We start from the raw sequence: 5,107 nt of genomic DNA on the forward strand, positions 1-5,107 counted from the left end.
TAAAGGTCATGCGACTTCCTTCGTACTGTGCTTACTCCGCTTTTCAAGCAGGGGCAGATCGGACTGCACCCGACTGCTCTCGGAGCAGCGAAAGTGACCTCGCTCTACCATTGGATGACAGTGCTCCTACTCCTGTTCGACCACTGGAACATGCCTGCTGAGGAGAGAGCACTTTCAGAGTGCTTTTGAGTGCCCCTGCTCTCCCAATGGAATTCGCCACAAGTATGCACTCCCTGTAACGCTTGCATCCAGTTGGTTTTCTTGCTCAATTCATTTGTGTTCCAAATGGAACTTGTGCGTATTGACTGTTTGTGTTGAACGCTGCGCGATCCGCCGATTCCGATTGCCACTGCGCATGGCATCACTTTAAAAAAAAGGATGTGAGGATCTCAACACCCTTTTTTATCCGACACCCTTTTTTTGCCAGAACACCTTTTAATGGTGCTGGGCTCAACACCCTTTTTTAATCCGTACACCCTTTTTTTGCCAGAACACCTTTTAAGGGTGTTAGCCATGGGGCAAGATTTTTACACCCTTTTCGACCAAAAAGGCTGTAAAAAACTGCGTTCGAACGGTGGTTTGGGCCAGTTGGTGGTGCATACTGAAATTCGAAACAGCGCAAAAAGACGGGACAAGGAAAGCGCCTTGTGTCGTCTGGACAAGCGCCTTGTCGGGACGAGCGCCTTGTCGGGACGAGCGCCTTGTGTTGTCGTTTCCTTGTCCCGTCTTTTTGCGCTGTTTCGAATTTCAGCTGTAAAAAAGTTTAGTGTGTGAACAGGTTGCCCGTCGAAATAGAACTTCGTTTATTATGCATGCACAAGAAGTGTGCCGAGTGTATAAACAGAATTGCTGACCTGGCGCTATATGAATTAGGTAGCAAGATTTTACGCATACAGCGAGGGCGAGGCAAGGGGGAAAGAGCTTGTCTACAGGTTTAACCTTCACCCTGACCTTACCGTGGCAGACATCTTTCTTCAATAACTCATCAGGGCGCGTTCTCTGGACTCATATACTACTGACCGCCGTCCTTGACCTCACGGCGAACTTACTGGGGTGACACATTGATTAGCGGGACATTCCACAGTGCTTAAAACATACTAGCATTGCGCTTTCAGGTTAGGCATTACTTGAATAGCCAATGTCAGCTTGGAAGCTTGGCAGTTTGGTCTAAGTAGAACTTCCCATCAATTTTCTTGATTTTTCGAAATGCGGACTACTGTGCATCACATGCTTCGGTATTTATAGTCAATTCAGTAATCTTGTCACTCTTACATTAAGCGAACTCAACATTTAGCGCGTCCGCAGCTATCTTTCGGTACCTAAAACTGTCACCGCATAACAGTGAAAATTCACATTTTGGAAGTTTAATGAGCTGAAGCTACACTTGGGCTATGAGTCGGGCGGTAGTGGAGTGCTCCTGGTTTTTTTTTACGACCACGTGGGGTTGTGACGTGCGCCGATATCTCAACACGCCGGCGTTTTCGCTTTTCGCCTCCATCTGGGAATCAGTCGCCATGGCCGGTATCTAATGAATGAATGAATGAATTTATTGTAAACAAGGAAAGGAAATACCACCAGCAGGCGTAGTTTGTCTCACCTAAGGGTGGACACCGGAACGCCTGTTGGTGTGGGGGGTGTGGGGAATGGGGAAAACAGTTGTACAGGGAAGGGAGGATAGAGAGAAGAAAAAGAGGATGCCATCGGCACTCGGTGTTCCCAGGTGGTCTCGCTCCCAAGTACTGACCGAGCCCAATGCTGCTTAGCTTCGGTGATCGGACGAGAACCGGCGTATTCAGCATGGTATGGCCGTCGTTTGGTTCTGCAGCACAGCGCTTCAGCCACTGGGCCACCGTGACGGGTGCGGGGTAACAGTTAATTGTGAAAGCAGTGGAGAGAAAAAATGTGAACACTCATAAAAGATGCACCTGACAGAAATTTCACATAGGCAGCTTCGGCATGTTTGAAAGTTGCATTTTCGAGGGGAAATATTGGCCTTACGTAGTCGCACACGGCAGCGAACAAGTTTTGCACTCAATAAAAATACTTTTGCTTTTCAGACACCTCTAGTTCCTGACCTGCGGACGTTTTGAGACTTCCAATTACCCTGTCAACACCAGCTTTCTGGTGCGTGATGGCTTGATAGGGAATGCGCACTGCAGAGGCAGTCGCCTTTTTTGCAGCGCGCTGAACGAATTTACTGAGGGGCATCCGAAGAGTTTTGACAAAATGCCCTGCAAAAGGTGAGCCTGCGGAGGCTGCGACTGCAGCTGGCAGTTTGTCTTTTCAAAAGGACGGATCACGCCTTAAAAATGATCCTAGGCAAGTGGATGTCTCATGTAAGGAAATAATAGTCGTTTCCCGCGCTCGTGGCGTAGGAAAGGACTATCCAGTGCACTAAAAAAAAATTTGGCCATTCGTCGTCTTTGCTGGATATGTCCTCTTTCCATTTTAGGCATTTTTGATGTCTGTAAAATGTTCTCTTCTTCTTCAAAGGACACTTCTCTTTTCGGAATCTCTAACGATTGCAGAAGAGGTGGATGCTTATTTTGCTTCGATTTTATTTTTTGCCGAGAAAAAAAACCAACCAGAGGCTGCAGTGGTCAAGTAATCCATTCACCGCATTTCTTGCAATTCAGAGAATGTGTACTTTCACTCGGCAATTTTCAAGGTAGTAAAAAAATAATAAGGATTTAATGAAACCTTACAGGCAGTCACGTGGCTGCCTTTGTTGACAGCGGAACTCGTCAGATAGTACGTGCAGCCCACCATAGTGAAACTGTCCTGAGAAACCTACAAAAATATTTCAGCATTTTTTTTCGTTGTCTGTGGAGCTTGCACAATTCAGCGCAGTTTGACACAGGTTTGCTAAGCGATCAAAACAGATCACGCAAGGGGTTTCTGATTTTGCGCCTTGTGGACTCTTGTTGCTGCGCTATTATGCTCAGTAGCCTGTTTTTGACCCGCGAACCAGGGGCGTAGCCAGAGTCAGAACCCCCTTCAGGGTCAGAACCCCCCCCCCCCCCCCCCCCGAAAGTTTCAGAGCGCTGCAGCCCGACCTCCCTCTTTTGGCTTTTTTTCGCTAATGCTCTGTACACAGCACATCGATATATCAAAATGTAAAAACGAGGATAAAAATGACTATGACGAAAACAAGGATGACTAAGGTATTGATGGGGAGCTGACTTTCTCTTTTTTTATGTTTTTACCGGCGATATAATACTCCCGAAAAATATTTCTGGCTACGCCGCTGCAGCCCACCTCTACAAACGTTGTCAGTTGCCATGATCGGGTAGCGCTGCCAGAAGGTGTTACTTGATTCTGTGTACAGCTACGGCATGAGCACGATGCAAACAAATTATTTCGCTTGACAGGGCAGTACCTATGTACGGACTGTTGGGAGAGTGGAAATGAGCATTTTAAACTCTCATAATTTGTTTTTCAAATTGACACATGGTTAGGTGCTCTGGTATGTGTCTTATGTGTTTAAGTGCTGCAAACCTTATCTAAAAATCGACAAATGTCTTCACTAACCCGTTTGCTTGCCGTTTTAAGGCGAACGGCCGCATTCGTGACCGACCAGCGGAAAGTTTGACCGTATAGGTGAAAGAAAGCTCACTAAACCGGGCGCCACTAGCAATAATGGGAAAATTCGCAGGGTTTGTTATGTTACTCCTACGATAACTTGAAGCCCTGAGTGGCTATGCCTCAAAGACAGGCACGTAATTTACTTTGTCTCACGTTCTCTTGTTTCATATTCACGTCCACAGACAACATATCTTATATTCAGTTTGTAATCCACATTTATCCTCTTTTAAAATGTTAATTATCGACGTAAATTAGCCATATAATGATGCCCATAATTATTTGGCTCAATTAGCTTACTTAGCCCAAGATTTCGTCTAGTCATTCCCTTTAAATGATTGATTGATTGATTGTAGGGTTTAACGCGCCGACGCAACGCAGGCGATGAGGCGCGCCGTAGTGGAGGGCTCCGGATTAATTTTGACCACCTCGGGATCTTTAACGTGCGCCGAAATCTCGTACACACGGGCGTTTTTGCTTTTCGCCTCCATCAGAAAAGCGGCCGCCGCGGCCGGGAATCGAACCCGCGACGCACGAGGTCGCAGCGCAACGCCTTCCACTGAGCCACCGCGGCGGGCGCATTCCCTTTAAATGACTGAGTCGTTTGCTTTAGTTGCTTTGTAATCCATTTTAACACTATCCATTTTAGAGTCAATCAATTTAATTGCTTAGCCATTCATTTTAGCACTATAGAATCAATTACAGTATAATCTCGATAAACGGAAATCTCTTAAACGGAATTGCCGCTTAAACGGAACATTTACCTGGAATTTGGCTGGTTTTGTATTCAGATAACGTAAAAAAAAAACTCTCGGTAATCGCAACTAAAATTTCCGCATCACCGTGTAAACGGAACCAGAAATGGAACTTCATGTGAAATCCACTGGCATGAAAATCAGCTTTTTACGGTTCCGGCTGTTTCGTTCTTGTTTTTTTTTTCTTCCTCCATGCTTTTTTAGCCTTGTTGTCCTCGTAAGCCTCGTCTCGTAAGTGGTTAGCCGTGTTAGCGCAACGAATGCAACATCGCAGTTCTTGTTCCAGTCGTTCGGTCTCGATTCTAGACGCCGAGGCTGCAGGGCTCACCTCCTGTCGCCTCGTTCGTGCCATCGTTGTGCTATTCGTCCTTCATTACCACGTTGCCGTCTTCTAAATTCGGTGGCTCGTAAGCACTCGCGAAGTTGAGGCCTCTAGCCTCCGTGAAGATGCAGTTGCAAGGACTCAAACAAAAATAATTGACGCATTTTGTACTGCACAGCGACTCATTGTTGCCAAATCAACTTTGTGAATGCTGTGCCTACGCTTCTTGCAGTTTTCTTGCTTTCTGAAAACTTTCAGCTACAGTCACTTTCTAGTGGTTAGAGTTCCATGAAATGCCCTTAGAAGTGTGTACGCACATAAATGTGCACCTTAGAACATCTCTCCCAGTAAACGGAACACCTGTTAAACGGAGCTAATTTTTCTGGTCCCTTGAAGTTCCGTTTATCGAGAGTCTACTGTACTTTAATCGCTTAGTCATCCATCCTGA

At 46.1% G+C, this 5,107-nt stretch overlaps 1 pseudogene; it reads right to left on the bottom strand.

Annotated features, from left to right (window-relative positions):
* Positions 1 to 1,695: 1,695 nt before the first annotated feature.
* LOC144156381 (5S ribosomal RNA) lies at positions 1,696 to 1,814 on the bottom strand (annotated as a pseudogene).
* Positions 1,815 to 5,107: the final 3,293 nt, after the last annotated feature.

Source organism: Haemaphysalis longicornis, unplaced genomic scaffold (assembly GCF_048455015.1).
Source record: "Haemaphysalis longicornis isolate Haplotype H1 unplaced genomic scaffold, Haemaphysalis longicornis Haplotype H1 scaffold_1, whole genome shotgun sequence".
NCBI classification, from domain to species: domain Eukaryota; kingdom Metazoa; phylum Arthropoda; class Arachnida; order Ixodida; family Ixodidae; genus Haemaphysalis; species Haemaphysalis longicornis.